Source organism: Pleurodeles waltl, chromosome 6, assembly GCF_031143425.1.
Source record: "Pleurodeles waltl isolate 20211129_DDA chromosome 6, aPleWal1.hap1.20221129, whole genome shotgun sequence".
Taxonomy (NCBI): Eukaryota; Metazoa; Chordata; class Amphibia; order Caudata; family Salamandridae; genus Pleurodeles; species Pleurodeles waltl.
The window spans coordinates 618,090,318-618,111,866 of NC_090445.1; the positions used below are offsets into that span (position 1 = coordinate 618,090,318).

Consider the following 21,549-nt stretch of genomic DNA (forward strand, 5'->3'; position numbering starts at 1 on the left):
TCACATGGAGGTGGCGTGCACGTGATGCGATGGGTGCTTCTTTCTGGAACAGGTCCTGTCGCAAACCCTGGTCCCACGTTATTCTTTGACTTAATACTACATAGTATAAACACGGGAGTCAAAGCACGCCCTAGGCGCCAGAATTATGACTAGGAAACGGTACGAGTTTGTAGTACAAGCCGAGCACTGCCTGACGACAAAACTGCAGTCCTTCCAAAGAATTGTTGCCAAGTTTCAGTTCAGTGTGTAACATTTCTCTAGTGGCGTTCGCATACATACGTGTGACATTTGCAATAACATTTTCATACATACGTGTGACATTTGCAATAACATTTTCATGAATAATGAGTGACGGTGTCTGAATGAAGAATACTTATCTTATTATCATAACCTAATTTGCAACTCTCCCAGTAGCCCAGCCCCCCTAGATGTCCCACCACCAATGTTCACAGTGGTAAATGTTGTTCCATGTTTCCCTTGTCTTCATTGCTTGATTTTGCTCGTGAAAGAGTATTCATTCAATAGTCGTTGAAATGTCACTCATAATTACACTGAAGTTATAAAAATGTCACACATAGCAGGCTGAAACCTTGGCAGACAAGCAGTAGCGCTATGCTGCATGAAGGCTTTGCCGTATGGGGGCTCCCTGCCGAAATTGCTAGCATGCTCCTGTCCTGCCTCTAGGGGAGACTTTGTTCCCCGGTACCTCTGTGCCCCTGCTGCTTTGTGTACCTCCCTACCCCGGTTGCACGAGCCACGCCAGCTTTCTCTTTCCCTTTCTCGGTCAAGGAGTTGAACCTGGGTGTGGGCTGATATCATCGTAGGCGGTGTGCTGGGAGGGGTGTGGGAAGGAAGCCGGGCCGTGCAGGAGAGGCGCGCGGTGCTGGTGGAGTTTGCAGGTCAAGCGCGCACAAAAGAAACGTGAAGAAAAGTGAAGTTATCTCTGGGGAACTTGTGGATGCAGGTGGAGCCCATAGGAGCTTATTTTTCCTCATCAGATTTTGACACAGTGAAAGAAAAACATAAAAGGGAGAAAGAAGGAGAAATAGAAACATGCAAAAGCAGTGACAAAGAGAGAAGGCATGGACGAAAAAGAGCGCGCGGGAGTGTCTTTGAGGGACAGGGATTGTTTGCTGAAAGATTAAAGACACATGAACGGGAATCAAGATTTCACAGCCTTGAACAATCAGTTGCAGCGCCAGCCGCAGCTTCTGAGCGAAGGTTTGAGTCCCAGCACTTGTTTTACAAATTAAGCAACGAGAACCTACATTGACTCAACCTTGAATTCAAACTCAGTATATTTGACATCGAGCTCTCCAAAAAGTATCATCAGAATCATACCAAAGCTAGGAGCAAATCTGTTATCCCAGAGAGAGATCATTTTTCCTCACCCACGCCAAAGGGGTCCTAGAGTACTGCATTACAGTGGTCGTTATTGAAATTCATAACATTGTTAATCCATAAAACCAAAATACGTGGAGCAAATCATTTCATAAGTCCTTTTGCCTAAACTTACTAGAAAAGCATCTGAGGGGGGCCAGACTTCATAAAACAATGCAACTACTCAACATCAAGGGGCCAAAATCCAAATGCAAAAGTAGAGATATAGCTGCAGACGCACTACTTCCACACACTTAGCGCGCGTTAAAGGAACTACCCTCACGATTACTAAAATCAAGTGATTAGAAGTAAAAATCCAAGGCAAACTGCAATTTAAAATAACCATAGTATTGCTTCCCCAATGGCAGGAGGCACACTTGATACATGAAATAGCAGCAAATCTCCAAGTCCACTTAATAAAGAAATTGGACTCATGAGAAAACAATATGATTTAGGTCAAACATATTCCAGATGAGGATCTACTAGCAAAGCCTCTCCCTCCCTGTCGACCCCCTTCACCCACTCTAGAGGGGTGCCATCACAGGGCGCACTGACTGCGAGCTTCCGGACTGCTTCTTTGGCTTTGCACTAGTATCCATAATAAGGAGATTCTCTCTTTTGCATGGGGTTGTGCAAATGAGGGAACACCCTCTCGAGATAGAGCTGGCACTACATGTATGCCAGCTCTAATAATACTACAGAAGGGGCCGCAAAAGTGTCAACTGCCCCTTCTGTAATACCAAGCTGCCCCAGTGGCACACAAAGTGGGCACATATGCCCTCAAACCACTTTCTATAATACAGCCCGTGGGTTGAAATGCCAGCCGCTCTAAATGTAATGATGAGGGTGCTGTCTAAACAACTGCTCATTCAGGAAAATCAATCTATACTTTTGGAAAAAAAGCATGAATTAATGGTGTCAACTGATAAAAAAACACATGAGCAACCTAAATTTCCTGATCAAATGGGTTCAAAAAGAGATTGACAATGCCAAGGATTCATTCACTTGAGCCCCCTTACTTGATCCAACACTCCAACAGTCTCTTCTTGTAGATTTAAAAAAAAAAAAAAACAGATAAACATTGATTACAAGCCTTCAGTTCAAAAATCAAATCTACACAAATTAGTAAACGTACATTCAAAAAAGTCACTGTGCTAGCACTCATCTGTACTGAGATTAAAAAACATGATACGGATTAAGAAGCAGAAATTGAAACAATATCACCCAGTGACATTTTAAACCTTAACGTCTTGACTGACAATCCATCTGCAGCTGAAGACCTATCCATTGACAAAAACAAGGTTAGAGGCAAATATAACTTCATTCCTTTTATTAAAAAAAATTAGTAAAATTCTTTTTTTTTTTAAATAGTAATTTGCAGATTTTCAAAAGGATCGTGATAGTAATGTTTAAAAAAACAAGAAAAAAAAAAACTGTTTACCCAGCAAAGTCTCCTATATTTTCCAAACAGCCTGCCCTTTCAAAACCAGTAATACAACTGTCTACCAAAGACAGATATGAAAGTCCACACATGGAAAAGTACTTTTGAACAGTAGAATGAGTCATGAGAAAACTATACTAAACAGTTATTTGATAAGAAATAGTTGAGGTCTTGAAAGCTGCCATTTAAAGTTACTGTGATCCAGGTGAGAAGGCGAGGAGAGATCCATTTCCTACGAAAGCATTGAAATCTGATTGGTCAACTGAAGATAGAAGAAACAACATGAACTTGCATTTTGTCTGTCTATAATAGTGTCTGTTCCTAGAGTAGGTGAAACTCTTGCTTCCCCTTCTCCCACAAACCTAGACCTTTGTCTACGCTGGAAATGTTACCAAGTTTCTTGAACCTCTCTTCATGAGAAGTTGTGCTTTGATTGATTATTGAACTAATTTTTGATGCTGAAGCTTTATGCTTATGATCTCTCTCTTGAATCAGAACTCTTTATGGGTTTTTGAGACAGACACCACTTCATTCCCATTCCTAGATTAGGGATTCTTTCCTTTATGGAACACACTTCAATGCATTTATTATTATTTATTGATGACTCCTTTAGATTACTGACAAACCTAATGACTGATATTGATTAATATATATGCTGATTCTAGTAAAGATGAAATACTAAGAGATTTGATGAATAAAACCCTTTACCTCATACCAAACTCTCATTATTGACTGAAAATGGACTAGAGATTGTGATGTCAATTTAATAAACAGTACAGCTCCTGATAAATCCCAGTAACCATAAAAAATCCATTGGCCTGTGAAGAACAACGGTGATTCCTTCCTCATGAAGTGGTGTATTTTCTCATGAACAGATAACTGATATCCCAGCTCCTGCACAGACATATGACGTCACATTTCGCTTGCGCACAAGTCATAAAATGGTGATATACTGGAACACTTTTACCAAAAATGCTCATTGGGGCTTCTAAAATATAGGACAATTAAAAACTGACCAAGCACATATATATATATATATATATATATATATATATATATACACACACACACACACACACACACAAGTTGGCAGTTATAGTTAGGACCTAGTTTCTGTGGAAATAACATTTTTTTACTTGCACATATCTTTGATGAATATTCACAAAATGTTCCCAAAAAATTTGACGCTTACGTCAGCTGGTGTGTGAAAAGTTTCTGGGTGTCGTCAAGTAGGAGAAAAGGGGTGGGGTCAAAAAAGGTGAGTTTCCCACATTAATCCCCATATTGATTTTGAACAGGACTACAGCCCGAACCACTGGACAGAATTGCACCAAAATTGGCAGAAAGGTAGCTCTTGGTGCAGAAAGCCCCCTTTTTATTATTTTATGCAAATCTGTTCAGTAGTTTTAAAATATTTGTTTTTAAAAATACTAATTTGTATATATAGGGACGCCAAGGCACCACAAACCTTTCCTGATCTCCTGCTGAGATATGATTCGCTGCCAACACTTCAACAAGGAAGTTTTGGCAGCCATGTGGGACTCATGAAAAAAAAAAAAGTATGAAAAAAAACAAAAGGGGCCAGGGTAGAGTCACCCTGACCCCTTAACTCTGGTGGTTGGGTCCCTGAAAGAACCCCCAAGAGCAAAAAAGTATTTTTAAAAACAATTTTCAGCAGGAGCTGCGGCTTTTGTGCTTTAAATGCAGCCTGATTGGGCCAGGTCCGAGGTGCATTGCCATTTTCAATGCTGGGGGCTGCCTGCCACCAAAGCAGCCCTGAGGAGCGCCACCTCCCTGGGGCTTTAAACAAATTGAATGAGGGGTCTGCACAATTCCTCCGCAGCCCTGGGGACTGACACCTCCCCAAAGCTTCATAGTAAATAAATGTTGAGGGCTTCCCAATGCCCCACAGCCCTAGGGACAGCCACCTTCTTGGGTCAGATTTTGAAATTAAATGTGGGGGGCACTTGCCCCCCATGCAGCCCCAGGGACTGCCACCTCCCCAGGCACAGTTTGTGAGGAAATGTGGGGGGCCATCTGGCCTCCCGCAGCAATGGGGACCTTCACCTCCCTGGGGCAGATTTTGAAAATAAATATGGGGGTGAGTGCTCACTCCCCTGCAGACACAGGGCTGCCAAGTCCCCAGGGCTAAATTTAAATAACTTAGGGGGTCCGTTTTGAACCCCCAGCCCCAGGGACTACAACCTCCCTAGGACAATTAGAGTTGGAGGGGGCTGCCCGGCCCCCCTCAAGCAACCAATGATGGCCCTGGGGTCTGACACCCACCAGGTCTGGCTCCTGCTTTGTCCCATGGTGCCCACCCCCAGGACATAGTCGTGTGCTCTGACTTGGCTGGAGCTTTAACAACTCCCGCCAAGTCAGAGCAAACACTTCATTTTCTGTAAGTGAGAGCTGCCAAACATTTCTCACTTGCAGAAAGTGAAGTTTTCATCTGTTTCACTGCATGCAAATATGCTTGCAGGGAAACAGATGAAAACATTGCTCCAGCAAGCAAGAGCTGCTATTTAAAGCAGCTTCCTGCTTCTGGGAGCAATGCAGGCTCCTGCACGACATTGCGAGCAGGCTATGACCACGGGGCCTTGAGGCCCCTCTGCAGTCCTGTTACTCACTCAAACTCTCTCTCTCTCTCTCTCTCTCTCTCTCTCTCTCTCTCTCTCTCTCTCTCTCTGTTCCTCTCCTTCTCTCTCTCTTCCATCCATAATGAGATGGCAGAGAGAGAGAGAGAGAGAGAGAGACTGCCATTACAATGGTCCCTCCATGCAATGACTTCAAAGAGACAGACTAGCAAGATGTTTGGTACAAATGTAATGGTCAAGGTTTTGTGCTGTCGCTCAGTAGGCTGAAGGTTCATATTCTAGTATCGCTTGGCAGTGCATTTATTTACGAGTATTTTGACTTTTAATCTTTCATAGTGATGAACATTCAGGTTTCTTTTCAACTACGTGTGGGTTGACTGTCGTAGGTATGTCTGGAAGCATCACAGTATAGAGTGACCTATAACCTAAAAAGATTAAGGTCACAGATCCTCATCCTAAAAGTTGAGGGTTTTACTCGAGGTGTGTCAGTGGTCATTTTCCTTCTTTAATTGCTCTTAACTTTGAAAGGTGATCTCACTTATTTTAAATGACAAATACACTTTTCTTTCAAATTTGTCCAAAAATATCTCATTCTAAATATATAATTCATCAAAGTCTCTCTCTCTCTCTCTCTCTCTCTCTCACACACACACACACACACACACACACACACACACACACACACACACACACCAGGTCCAATGGCTAAACCCACAGTGCAAGGTTGGGTGGATATAGGTGGTTGGCCGCAGGGCTCGGCCCCAGGCAAGGCCCTGCGGCCCACCGCCACCATGCACGGCCGTGCATAGCGGTGATTGGATTAACATACAGTAATTAAAATTACTCTATGTTAATGAAAACATTGAAATTCACTGAAAAAAACAAAGGTTAGAGGGACGTAATAGTTAAAAAAAAAAAAAAAAAAAAAAAATATAGAATTTAAAAAACCCCATAGAAATTCACTTAAAAATCAAAAGGTTACAAGGACATCATAATTAGGCTCACATTTAAAACACACAAAACTATAGAAATTCACCTGTTATAATTAGAGCTATGTCAAGTAACTGTAACTCACGCCCTAAAGGTAACTATAACCTGTGCCCTCACCATGCACTGCTAATTAACCCACAAATTACGGCACTCATGACATCTTTGATAATATCAATGTTATATTTGCAGTAATAAATTTGCCAGAAAAAATAGTTACATTAGGGCACTAGTTATAGTTACTTGAATTAACTCTAACTTTAACTTTGGCAGAAAGATAGCTGCCGGTAGGCAGATTGTTCTTTTGTTATTTGGTGTAAATCTGTTCAGTAGTTTAGGAGATATTTAAATGCAAATAAATGTGTACATCTCTGTCCTCGATTAATTGCGAAATTCCCAAATTTTTGCGAATACGAGTGTGAAAAGAAGCATTGCAATTGGCTGACCGCAACCTGACTAGAAAGTTGTGTCTTAGGTGACAATTCTAGTTTTTTGCAAAATATTTGCGATTATGAAAAAATTTGAAAGAAAAAAAAAACACACAGACTCATTCAAACATGTATTCTTACACTCATACATACACTCAAAGGCTCATGTACCCATTCACCCACTCAGACACTCATGCACCTACTCACACTTCCACTGACAGAGACAGGCCCTGTGGCCAACATGCGCACGGCCAAAGGACATGCGTTGTGGGGGGTTGGGTGGTTATAAGGGCTTAGCTGCAAGGCCAGGCCTTGCGACCAGCCCCCGCTGCGCACGGCCCAAAGCCTGAGCGCAGCGGAGGTTGGAATAATGTATAGTAATTAAAATTACTTGATGTTAAAAAAAACATAGAAATTCACAGAAAAAAACAAAAGGTTACAGAGATGTTATATTTAGGTTCTGAATTTACTCGTAGAAAACCATAGAAAGTCAGAGGTTATAATTAGAGTTCATTCAAGTAACTATAACTTACGCCCTAAGGTAACTATAACTCGTGCCTTCGTCATGCACAGCTAATTACTCCACATATTATGTCATTGATAAGATCTTGTATGGCATTTCTGATTTCACTGCAATGTTTGCAATAAAATTATTGATAAGAAAACTGTACATTTCAGGGGCGCGATATATATATATATATATATATATATATATACACATATATATATATATGGTATCCTGACAGTTATAGGTAGATACATAAATGAGTTGAAAAAAAATGATCATAGAAAAAATAGTAATGAATGTTGATAAGGAACAACGAGAAAAAACGGAGTGCTAAAAAAACACATGGTCAACATGATTCACATGAAAATATTACTTGTCTGATGCAGATGAGAAACACAAAACATTGAATTTTCAAACTACTACGCTTGGACTTGGTCCCATCATTTGAAAACTTACCAAGCTCTGAACCACTCTTACGTTTTTTATTAGTAATGTTTTTCAAGCTTTTGCAATACATGCATTGCTGACGACTATCAAGACGTCTCTTTGTCTTTGGCATTAGCTCTTTTCTAATTAAAGTTTGTAAATGCAGTGGATTCTTTACTGTAGGATTACTTTCCACTTTTAGCTGACAGAAATTAATTCAGGAGACTCCAACTGGACATAAAAAAGTTCCATTTCAGAACATGGTGTAGCCCGGTTTCTGGTGTATTCAATTGTTTAATAATCTTTATACTATACTATTTCAGGAACTAAGAAATTCACTTTGTAAAGGATACACTTTTTTCAGGAAAGGACTCGTACTACACAAAGTGATCCCCATGCTACCAGAACTCTTTCCAATTCTTTGATGAGAATGTTTCATGCATGAGTGCAAAGAGGCCTAAAACTGAGAACGGCCATTTCCAAGAAAGTGTCAGACGTAACAGGTACCTTTACACATCAAAGCGGTAGTTTCATCACACAGGCTGGTGGTGTAATGGAGGAGAATAGAGGGATCCTGCTAAAGGTGAAAGCCTTTTTGGGGAAACGCAGCAGACCTAATGCTTTTAATCTCATTAGAATTTTCCTCTTCATAAAAAGGCTGGTTTAATTGTGCCATTTCTAAAACAATATTTGCCACAGAACGGAAAAAAGCAAATGAAAGCACCTGAGTGTATATTTTACACTGGCACTGGGAGCACCAGTGTAATTATGTTTGAGTCAGCATTTCTTTTTGTTTTCTTAACTTTGATGCAGTTTGACTAATTTGTATGACACTTTAAAAAAAAAAAAAAGGGCATCCACTTTAGGTGCCTAATGGCATGTTTCATGTAGATCCATCAAGCGGGAGCCATGAAAAAGGGGTCCCAAAATGCAATTTCCCATTTTGATTCCTGTCGGATTTTTGATTCTTCAACATACACAAATTGGCTAAGCAGAATAACACTAATTCCACATGAAGGTAGAACTTTACTAAAGGAAGTGCCTTTTTTTGGTTTGGTATAAATTAATTCAGTAGTTTTTGAGAAATTAGGGCCACATGTATGAAATATAGATTTTGCGACTTGCAAATTGCGAGTCAGAGTGACTCGCAATTTGCGAGTCACAAAACCTTATGTACAACAGTGTCAATGACACGGTTTGCGATTCTCAATGGGGTCGCAAATGACCTACCTCATGAATATTCATGAGGTAGGTCGCAACTTGCGACCCCATTGGGAATGGCCTCCCTCACAGGGATGGCGGCATGCTGGAGAAAGCAGACAACCATGTCTGTGACTGCTTTTAAATGAGCCATTTTCTTTTCTTTTTTTTTTTTTTTTTTTTTTTTAAATACGGCCCGTTTTCCTTAAAGGAAAACGAGATGTATTTCTAAAACAGAAAATGAAAAAATGTTTTCGCTGCCATTCACAAAAGGGAAGGGGTTCCCAGGGGAAGGGGTTGCGAATGGGTTAGTATCAGTTTGCAACTTGTGCTAACTGTGACTGTTTTGCGACCGCATTCACAAAACAATTACGCATGGGACTGTGACTCGCAATTAGGAAGGGAACACCCCTTCCTAATTGAGACTCGCAAACCCTTTTTGTGATTCAGTAAATAGATTACCGAATCACAAAAATGGGTCTGTACATCCCAAACTGCATTTTGCACGTCGCAAATGGCCCGATTCGCTGTTTGCGATGTGCAAAATGCTTTGTACATGTGGCCCTTCATGTTTTAAATATGTAAATAGTGCTTGAGTTGGCCATGAAGAAGTTCAAATTTAGAAGTATCTAAATAGTTAACATAGTGAATTTGCGAATCTACAGAGAGTTTGAGAGTCATATTAAAAATAAAAAAAATCAATGCACACTAAAGTACTAGGGAGATTTTTCTTCCTTTGTGCGTTGCAGATCCTGGGATCTGGCAGTGGATTTATGAACACACTGGTTTGTGAGTGGCTAGCCATCACAGAAACCTGTCTGTTGCAGTCACGAATACATAACATCATGCACTAAGCACCATCTTGGGAAATAGCAGAAGAAAATAGGCATAATTAGGCAGTTTGTACACACTGACCCTATCAGGCCTATTTGGGTCCAGAATTCATGAATCCAACAGTGGACCCTCAAATCGGGTTAACACAAGTGGAGAAAAATGTTGTGTCCTACTGCTGTGCTTAGCCAACTGCCACATGTAAGCATTGGCCATACATGTTGGGGTGGGAGTAGGGTGAAGCAGCAGTCAAGTTCCTTTGCCAAACCCCGCTACTCATGGTCAAAGAGCATAATCAGTGGGGAATGGCCACCTTAAGTATATGTGAGAAAGCCAGGCCCCAAGACCAACCCCAGTTTTAGGATGCCATGCCCTGCAACTAATATATGTTGTGCACAGCCAAAGGTTATGTACAGTGGGACTTAGCCACCCGGGAAGAGTTGGAAGCAGGGCTTGGCCAGAGGCAGGACCCTGGGAGTATTTCCTGCAGCAGGAGGCCAGCCTCCATTGCAAGAGGTCTGGCCTGTGGCCAACTCTGGCTGTGCATGGTTGAAGTTTGTTAACAGTGGGGGTTGGTCACCTGTGGAGGGTGGGGTTCATGGCCAGGCCAGAGGCCAAGCCCTATGGCCAATCCTCACTGAACTCGTCTGTAGGACTTTAAAAGTGGATATTGGCCACCCGCAGCAACATGAGCTCACTGCACACAGTGCTTAAAAAAAAAAAAAAAAAAAAAAAAAAAAAAAAACACACACAACACACACAGATAAAGTGCAGTCATGGCTACGAATGAAAAGCGGAAAAAAAAAAAAAAAAAAAAAAAAAAACACCGAAATTCTCAAGTTATGGTTAGGACCACAATCCACATGTCAAACTACAGCCATACCTCCACAAGTCGCATACCAACTGCAACAAGGATGACCTCGCAAACATTTTACCAAAAAGTGACAACGCGAAGAGCAAAATGCAATTAAAAATAATATATAATGAAACCAATAAATAAAAGTACATTCAAAGTTGTCTCTGACAAAGTAGTATGGGTGATGAGATATGTTGTCTCACCTTTAAAATGATATACAACATTTGTGATTGCATCTCTTTCATTAAGGCTGAAGTCATGAGCCTTGCATTTTGTGTGTGAGTTATGGTTTGCATAACTGTGGTGTGAATTACATATTGTGGTCCTAATCACAATGAATTTCAGTGTTTTTTAGGAAATTCATAACCGTGACTGCAATTTAACTGTGGCTTTCGTAGGTGAATAATATATATTTATTAATTTTAGGTCTTGTGGTGAAATAAAAAATATGTCAGTGTAATTTGCGTTTTTGGGGAATTTTGTGTAACGCTTGCTAGGTAAAATTCCCGAAATCACGCCACTTCACATACGTATTTGCAATTTGCAATACGTATTTACCACGAACAACCCATGTGCGGTACACATTTACTGAGTGGAAAGGGGAAACAGAACAGGAGCGGCTGCTGTTTGCAGTGCTTTTCTTAATCGTGTCCTCCCTCTAAAAACTAACTCGGGGACACATGTTGTACTAAAAAGCCGAAATTTCGAGTAATTATGCGAAAGCAAACTGCATTAATTTCGCACACCTCTTATAATGATATCTATAATGTGATTTTAAAATAAGTGAGCTCTTTGGCTTGTCAGCGCTCAGTCCAATGCAAAATAGTTTGGTTCCCTTTGGTTACAGCATAATGCCCCTGCCAGATGAACAATGTCCCAGTTTTGGTTTATGAGCAGGCAGAAAGTTAAATATTATTGTTGCATTTCTAGATGCAATGTGTCAATGCTGAACTTAGTTATATGAACCTTAGAACTCTTTATGCATAAAGAAACTGAAATATACCTGTAATTTCTAAGTTGACACAAACGTGGAACGAAGTTATGCAAATTGGCCTCAAGAATCTGTCTGCTGAACATGTGTTGTTGCATACAGGACATCTTTGACAAAGATGTGCAAGTGAGGTGCCTGTTTTGATTTTTCAAGAAATTTCTCGGTACTGCTGCTGAAATATTTATTGCCAAAGGCAAGCTCCTTCATTATATGAGTTTTTCGGCCTGCGTTCGCTGGAGAAGACCATGCATAGCCAGAAGAGCAAATGCTTTAAAAGGGTGACACAAAGCTCCATTCTGCATCTATATGCACTTGCACACTAAAATCATGGCACTCTCCAGGAACACTGACCAACGCTCCCAGCGCAAGAGCTGTGCTGTCTACAGCGAATGCCATAACGGAGTTACCTGGTTAGTGCTGCCCAGTGATTAATTTGAGCCGCTGGTTTCCGGTGAGGGCGCACAGCACTTATTTTTGAGGGCCGGCACTTATTGTTCTACCACAATCATTTACTACTAACAAAAGACACATATGGAACAGACGGAGGAAGAGAAAAACTAAAAAGCGTCACAAAGGGAGAAAGCAGAAACCTGCAGGAGTGAGCTGAAGGGGCAGGGAGTGGCTGTAAATGAATTAAAGCGTCACAAGATGGCTTCAAGGTTTATGCTTCCTCAGTTACACTTAACTGCAGCAGACGTGTGTTTCAAAGGAGAGCTTTGGGCATCGGCAATTTTTTATTTACAAATTAAGCACTGCTGCCTGCTTTCTTGGAAAATGGTAGCACACTCACTTCTGTTCCGGTTCATAATACGGCCACTGAAGACAAAATAAAACAGGGGTATACAACATAGGGCCAAGAGGACCGCATACATGCCACACTTTCAGAATAAGATATACCTTCATATCCTCCTTTTTGCTTGGTTCCCTCATTTTTAGGGTAGAGTCTGCGTCGCATGCGCTTGCGTGATGCTTTAGGAGTTAGAAAAGGGGTTGGAGCCCCGTCCACGTCACGTCAGTGTCTTTCATTGGTTCGTAGGCTTGCCTTTCAAAATCTGCTTGCTCTCGTTAGTGGAAGGCACGCATATATGTCATGCCTTTTCCGGTGGTTAGCCCTCCTCGAGCGCAGCGACCAAGTACTGAAAACATGCGAGGCTCGCTGTTTCCCGTCAGGTTTGTGGACTATTTTTTAGCTTTTGTTCGCATTGCGATCTCGCTTGGCAGAAGTCAAGCACTTTGCATAACATCAACACTGTTACATAGTTAATTGCACTTTTGCCGGTTACGTAGATAGTGGCACTTTTGCCGAATGGTTTCATTACGAGTGAAATGTAGCAGCGCTGTTTTTTCCTTTCAATGTATGAAGATTTATGTTGACTACAACAGATTTCACAAGCACCGCACAAGCGCTGTGCATGCGAAACCTAACAAAGAAAGACAGAGTTGGGCTGCCTAAGTACAGCTAGCACAGTAATACCACTGGGTGACACCAAATGCAGTGTTTTAACTTTACCCCGTGTACGTCTTCCTAATTAGGAGCTACTTTTTGTTAAGAAACCTAAAAGTGGCCTTGCAAATATTTTATCCCCCCAACAAGGGCGCAGCTTCCATTGGTGCAGCAGGTACAGTGTCACCGGGCCAGAGGCCTGAGGGGCCCACTAAGCTATGAATATTGCTGTATTTCACAGTTCGAACGGTGGCCACGGACCCATTTCCTTCCTTACAGTAGGGCCCATGACACACTTACTATGCCACTGGCCCCTGCCCCACCCAAGTTTGTGACACAGATGCTAGATTACAGTAGTCACTGACCCGAGGGACATGGTCATCCAGTTTACCCAACGATCTCTTTGATCACAAACTCTGGGGTGCTAGTGAGTTGGCTATGACTGTGATTTACTACCTCCTGCCTCTATGCTCGATCGAATGATCCATCCAAATGTTTAGAGAATCCTACTATTTTTGCGAATGTCAAATATTGTTTTTTTGCCCAGCACGTCCTAAAATGGGCTGTTGATTCCAGCCACCTAGTGATTCCCTCTAAATACCTTATGACAGAGCCAACTTAATGTTTATTATCCGTAAAATATTTCTCTTTTTCAGCCATACATCCCTGTATTTTGTCCGTTTTGCTTGATTTTTTTAGACATTTAAAATCATCCATTTATTTCCAATGCCTCATAATTAGAATCTTAGCGTGAGCATGCACTGCCAATAATTGAACATTTGGAAGTGACAGCATAAAGATTATATGATAAATTGTACTGATGTTGTTGGAATAATAATGGTCTTATTCCCTTCCGCACACACACTCAAGCAGAATAGTGGTGGCTGGTTCCACCCTGCAGGTGGAAACGTTTTCTGTATTTGACGCTGAAATAAGTTCTGGGCTGTGGTGCTAAACAAATGCAAATTCATAGTTAGGACGTTGAGATAAAATCTGTAGGGTGTTGGCCTTGATGTAACAAACTGACCAAGTGATGCACATCAGCTCAGGGCCTTAGTCTTTAATAATCGAAAGATAGCTCTGTAGTGTGGCCCAGGAAGCCTGAAGCCACACAGAAGATGGGTAATCGCATTAAGTGTTGTCCCTGTGCTTTACGTTTCTTAAAGACTACATCATAAATAACTGTTTCCAAATCTGACATAAGAATTCCCCTCTCATGTGTGTCTTTAATTGCAGACTGCTGTTAAATTTGGCAGAAGTGAGGGAATCTTTGTACTGGGTTAAGGTATCAGACATAAGGGCGATGCTGTGTTTTTTTAAATGTTATTTCAAGAGAGTGTTTTATTGAGATTGTATACAACAGAAGAATAATATAACATAAAGGTAAAATAAAGAGAAACAATTCAATGTATGGTACCATCAGATCATGAGTGAACAGCAGTTTAGGATGTAGCATAAGGAGTTGATCCACATACGTAAAATCAAAGAGTGGATATAAGTGAATTTGTTTGTAATGATGAGGGGAGGTTGCTCAGTGTATGTATGGTGAGGGAGGGGTATTTAGGTCGAGCATGCAAGCGCTTTGATGTGTTGTAATCTATCTGTGGTGGTTATCATTGGTAAACACTTTATGTTTGTCCCTCCTTGGGGCAGTTTTGTTACCACCTCGACCATCGACCCTGTTACATGGATAATTGCACGTTTGCCGATATGTTTGACTGCAAATGAACTTCTTTTTCCATTTGTGTCTTTCCTTCACACTAACGCTCATGGTGACCATGGCGCTTTGATTTGACGTGCTGATGTCAACTGTTTTACTTTTATTTTTCAATTTATGTGGCAAGAAAAGTCCAGTTAGGAATTTACAACACTAATGGCTCTAACTCGAGCAAACGCGAGACCCATTGCATTGCAAATGCTTGTTTGGTTGTACTGTTGATGATTCTGACCTCTGGGCAGTGCACGTGTCTTTAAACTTTGGTATCTAGTTCATTACTTTAATTGAAGTAATTTACTTTTTAATTTTAATTGTGCACGAACCGCAATGGGTTGTAAAAATCAAATCGGCATGTGGGCAACAGTGAGGCTGTTGTGAAACAGACAAAGGGAAAATCACAACAAGAGGAACGAAAAACTTTCATTCACACAGTAGGCCAGGTAGCGGTGCAAATACTGCAGACAAATCCGAATTTGTTTATATTGCAGTAGAACATGTAAAAATAGAAATGACAGCCACAGTTGTAGCTTGCAGCACTGAGATCCACTTGCAGATCATTCAATTTTAAAACATGTGAGCTGCACCTGTTTACAAGCAGAAATTATCAACATGGGCTTTAAGTGTAATGCTAACGCTATTTGTGAAGCTGCAGTAACTTTACACGTAAACTACTCCACTCTAGACCATGTCCAAAGCCCAAGTCTTCTATGTTTGGCTGGGAAGAAGCAAGGTCATTTCTTGCGACATAAATAATTAGCAAAAATAAAAACAATATTCAAAACCGATTCTTATTTTAAATGTCACAATTATAGATAAGATTGTTATATTTCCGCCCTTAAAGCAATCCTTTTCCACCTGGTGGCTGGCATCTTCTGTCAGGATGGGCTATTCACAAGGAACCTGTAATTAGTTTCTTTTGCACCTCCTTCAATGTGGGGGATGTCTGATGATGTACAATAGCCTCTGAGCTTCACTCCTATCCTGCTGGACTGACATCTGTGAAAGGCAGATTGCCAGTGAATAGAAGCCTTTTCAGACGAGGCACGGACAGTTTTCTGGTCTTGCTGCCTCCTGGCAGGTGAGATATGACAAAGCTTTACAAGGCTGAAATTGGACTGGTGTAGCTTGTGTTGCTTTATGGTGAGGCATCATCTGGTAGTTCGGGTGGACTGTTGTCATGAGGAGCAGGGTCAGTACTAAGTTGCATAAGGCATGCCTCTCTCTAGATTGAAATAAATGTCAAAAAGTGACAGGTTGGAATCCTACCTATAGAGATTGCCAGTGGTTTAAACTATTTGCAAGCATTTCTTCCATCTCCTTTTGTGTGTTTGAGATTTCCCAAAACCATCTTTCATAAAGAGGATTCTGTCTTATGTTTCAGCAACTGAACCCCAGCGACATTCCCTTTAAAACTGCAAGATCTCACAAACAGAAGGCTTACCTCAGGGGACTGCTGGAGCATCTACAAAAAAAACACTGCTCCCATCGCTCACAGCTCAGAGTGCTGCTGGCATCTCCAGTGACGTGACAAAAAGAAGGAGACTGGTGTTGGGAAGTCATTTTTACTTGCAGCAGGGTACAGGAATTCTCCTCCTTCTCCTCTCCTTGAATCGCTGACTGTAAAGGCTACTTTCTTGGGGGACCATTGCCTTTAGAAGACACACAAGGAAACAAGTGTCCAGGACATCTTTGCAAGATGAACCAGCAAGACCCATTGGAACTAATGTTTCGATCTGGGTTTGATCAGGTTCAAGTAGAAACAGAAATCACTGTTTCTACTTTAACCTGTAAATTGTGTCCAAAAAGCAGTGCCTGAATACTTGGGGATATTTAAAACTCAGAAATGAAGAAACAAGGTTTGCAAATTCTAATAGCAGGAACTTGGAAACATTTTCATCTCTGGAGGAAATGGACAAGTTGCCTAGGTTCCCTGGAGAAAAAGAGCTTTGTGCCCAAGATTTTCAGGTTTGCCTGACTTAAAGCTTTTTTGCCACAGGAAACATTGATTTGGTAGGACTCTATGAAGAAAGTATCCAGCCTCATGGCAGGCTGCCCAGTGATACACTTCAGCTTTGCCTCGCTGACAGATTCTGACCCAAAGAAAAATGTTTACAGTTTATGGAAATCCATGAGAATGGTAAAGGGTGCTAAAATGTACCCAACAGCAACTAAAATTGAAATCTTTGTTCTGCACTGTGCTTTTTACAGCTCAGAATGGAGTTACAGTGGGACTGCAAAAGAGGTGTGTCTGTACTTGTGGAGCTCATCTGAGCCCTTGCTTCCTGGCTTGCCTTCCTGGCAGATTTTGACCTCCAAGATAAAGACTAAGGCCCATATTTATACTTTTTTAGCGCCGCATTTGCGCCGCTTTTTGAAAAGCGGCGCAAGCGCTAAAAAAGTATAAATATGGGCCTAAATGCAAATTTTAAAGAAACAAAAAAAAAAAAAAAACCTTTAGTTGAGACTCACTCCTCTTTGGCCTCGCTCTGTTACAGTCACTACAAACGGTGCTAAGCACTTTGTCTGTCACTCGCCATAGAATAACATTTACTTTACAAACCCCATTGTCATCTATGGATGTGTTTTTGAAACGTCATATCTCGTATTCAAGTTTTATCATTTTGGTGTCTTTTTTTAAAAAAGAACATGCATTTAGTCCCAAAAAGGCAATTCTGCTTGTGCTAAGCTGACAAGAGCAGGCTTGGAATTCCTCACTGAAACCTGCTTTCACTTCAGGGTGCTGGATTGTCTTAGCTGTGTGGAGCTCCAGCTCATTTTAAAAGGGAAGACTCTCACAGTTTAGCAATTAGGGTCCAGTGGACCCATTACACCTCTGGAGACCAGTGCCATTGCACCTCCTGCACTGTTGATAGCTATGCCGTGGGCCAACAGACTGTAGCACATTTAGACATAAGTGAGTGATCAAAATCCCATAACAAGTCAGCGTCTGCTCAGCATGTACTGAAAGCAACTTTAATTGAGCAACTATCCAGCGTAGCACTTACAGGGTTCAGTGCCTATGAAAGCAGGTCATATAATATGTGCCACACACAATGATCACCACCTAATGCAAACAGCATCTATCTAGCAATTATCTAGTCAGAGTATGGAACTAGATCTCACGCACTGATATCACCAATAAAGTTCCACCTCAGACAGTGACATCACTTGCAGAACTGAAATTAGTCTACCCCTGTCCTCAGTAAACCTGATACCAGGCTGATGCTGCCGAATTTGACATCAGATGGCAACATTGATTCTCAAACCTGTCATCATACTAATATATCCTTCCAGAAATCTAGCACTAGCCCTTTAGATAGTGCAGAGCTTTCTTTATGTGTGATCTAATGGGAAGTGCACAAAACCTTTCAACAAACAAAACAAAAAAAAAAACACAGCTCTACTTTTTAAAGGTGTGTAAAACAATTGTAAGAAAAAAACATTTTTGAAAAGAAAAATGTAGTGACTACAGTCCAGAAAAGAGTGAAGTCCAAATGTCACGTACTATGCTGCTCCTTCAATAGAGTCAAAAACAAAAACTGAGCATCTTGTACATAGGAGCCAGGTTCACCAAATTATTGATGCGGTCCAATTTGTATGAGTGAAATGACGTGTGTCACACAGTGAGCCCTTACTCATAAGCGTGACAGTCCATGGAAAAGAGCCTGGAATGAAAGTAAACATCCTAACTCAAGAACAATAAAAAAGCAACGTATTTATAAAAAAAAAAAAAAAATAGCATACCGCCAGCCAACTAAATGATGGACATCCACGCTTGCTTCCCTTGAACCCTAAAAGCAGGGACCAAGTACTATTAAAAACAGATGGGGAAAAAATACATGAAGACGATGTGAACCAATGTCACTCCATCAAACGAAGTGTTGCTGCAACCTCATAAACACCCTTCATTATATTTATAGCAGAGGTAAAAACTTAGTATTGTATATGCTTGTTAATACGTGATATATATAGCATAGCTTTATATATAAACCACAAGTAGGGATTCTGAGAGGTTGATTACCAAGTTATGTTTTTATTGGTGCACTGAAGAGGTCTCCTCAATGTTGGAAAGCTGATTATTGTCAAGGGCAGGTAGGAACCTCCACTTAGCAATAGGCCACAAACCCCCACTAGGTCCAATCAGGGTCTCAGTAAATTAATCCTTGCTCAACCCTTGGTAGCTTGACCTACGAACAGTTAAACTTAATTTAGGAGACAGGTGTGTAAAGCATTTAATATCAGCACAACAGCAAACAAGTAAAACACAACACACAATAAAAATCTGACACCACTTTATAAAAAATTTAAATATTTTTATCTTTAAAATGACACTAAAATAATAAAAATCCAATGTATGGAACCACTGGTATGATTTTTAAAGACTAAAAGTAAAGCTAGCACTTAGAAGCAAATAGCACTCAAAGGGCTAAAAATAAAGTTTGCACTGGACAGGGACAAAGTCCAGATTTCAGGTCACCCACGATGGAGCTCTATTACACTTAAGGAAAGTGGTCCACAGCACCAGCCAGGGTTCAGAGGGTCTGGACTGCAGCTTGGGGTCTGGGACTACAATTCCCACAATGCACTGTCTCAGCTTATGAAGCTTTTCACAACAGTTGCTTCAAATGTCTAAAAACTTCTGGATCTTCTTCCAGAGGTCCTTTCTGGGCCATTGAAGGGTCCACAACTTGATCCAAGGTTCTGAGTTGCTCCTTGAGTGTTGGGACTACAATTCCCAGAATGCACCTGGTCAGAATCCTCAAATGGCCACTGCACACTGGTAAGCTTGGCACTTCTTGCAGGACTTGATGCAGGGGACTCTGGGCAGCTCCAGTGTACCTGTAGCTTATATGGAGTCAACTCCTGAAGTTGCACAAGAAAGGCAAAGTCCTTTTCTAGTTGAACTCCAAAGTGTGCTGCTGGTGCAGTCCTTGTGTGTGCAGTGTCCAAATGGAGACCCGGGGTCCAGCAAGGCAGTTCTTCTGCTCCAGTATATTTTTCCAGCAGGGATCTGGATTGTGGGGCAGCTCTGCCATATTTATCCTTGCTCCTGGGGGTCAAAAGCGAGGAGTGCTCCTGTCCAATTAGGTGCAGGCCAATACCCTCTGGGATGACCACTTCTTGGGAATTGTGGCAAAAATCAATCCCAGAAAGCAACATTCTTTAAAAATCCAACATGGAGGAAATATCTCCTTTAAGATTACATCTGTCTGAGCCCATCCAAAGGTCTGGTCAAGTTTCCCTGCCGCACCTCCTCCAGTCACCCTGTTAATCAAACCAGTGGAGCTCCCTCCTGTCTGAAAGTGTACAAAATGGTGGATGTCCAGTTTCTGCGCCAAGTGGCTTTCCCGCCTTTGAAGGCCAATGTGGCTACTCTTCCTCATCCTACTCGGCCATCTGCTGGAGCAGTTCCCCGCTCCCCAGATGCTTGTTTTGTGTCAGCCCAGGCCCCTTCACACCTCATTAAGGCTGCCAGAGGCTGGCCAATCAGGAAAGGGCCCTACAGGGCTGAATTTGGCAACTTTCAGAAAGAGTTCTAAGACTATTTCCCTGTGCTAGTTATATTAAATTTAGCATGGACAAGTTCTTGGATTTATTATAACATTCAATTTGGTACCAAACTTGCTATATTTTGCTCATCTCTATTGAAAATAAGACTTTAGTATTTTCAAATAAATTCTCCAATGTTAGCCTATGGGGCCCTTTGACTACAATAGGGAAAAACTAATTTGGCTGTTTGCCGAACCTCCTCCAGCCCATCTCTTAATCTAATCAGTGGGGCTCCTACCTGTTTAAGAGTGCAGGAAATGGGGGGAGGTCCAATTTCTGTCCAAGTTGCTTTCCCTCATTTGAAGGCAGAGTTTGGCTAATCTTCTCCAATCCTGTTCTGCCATCTGCTGTAGCAGTTCTCTGCCCCCTCATCTGCTTCCTTTGTGCCAGCCCAGGCCACTTCATACTTCATTAAGGCAGCCTGGCTCAGGCTGCCAGAGGCTGACCAGTCAGGGAAGGGCACTACGGGGCTGAATTTGGTAACTTTCAGAAAGAGTTCTAAAACTCTTTCCCTGTGCTAGTTATATTAAATTCAACATTGGCGAGTTGTTGGATTTAATATAACATTTAGTTTGGTACCAAACTTGCTATATTTAGCTCATCTCTTTGGAAAAGAAGACTTTAGTATTTTAAAATGAAGTCTCCAATGTCAGCCTATGGGGCCCATTGACTACAATAGGGAAAACCTAATTTGGCTGTTTTTCCCTCACCAGGGCTTATAAAACATATTTGATAAAGTGCCTGCTTATATTTACACTGCACCCAACCTTGGGGATAGTTAAAGCAGACCTTAGGGGAGATGTGTAAAAATAAGGTAGTTTAGGACTTTGGAAGTACTTTTAATTCCAGAGTTGAGTTTGAGGTTAACTTCAACTTAAAAGCAGCCAGCAAGGCAGGCCTGCCTTTACAAGGACACCAGGGACTACAGGAGTACACCCAAGGGCGTCCTATCTACCTTGGGATCCCTAAACCTATATACCCTATCATATACTAGGTACTTATGGGTAGGTTGTCAGAGCCGATTATAATTATGCCTAATTTGCATATACCATTTTATGCAGAGCACTGGCCCTGGGACTGGTTAGCAGTGCACAGTCAGAGTCAGAAAACACCAGTATCAGCTAAAAATTGGGGCAAAAGGTGAGGGGGCTTCTGCAATCAGCCCAGTTTTTCCACACTCAAAATTTGAACAC

At 41.4% G+C, this 21,549-nt stretch overlaps 1 protein-coding gene across 2 annotated transcripts in view; it reads right to left on the reverse strand.

The window, feature by feature from the left end:
- The window catches only part of LOC138300066 (receptor-type tyrosine-protein phosphatase V-like), a 573,371-nt gene that overhangs the window by 550,716 nt on the left and 1,106 nt on the right, over positions 1-21,549 (reverse strand). The window lies entirely within an intron of this gene.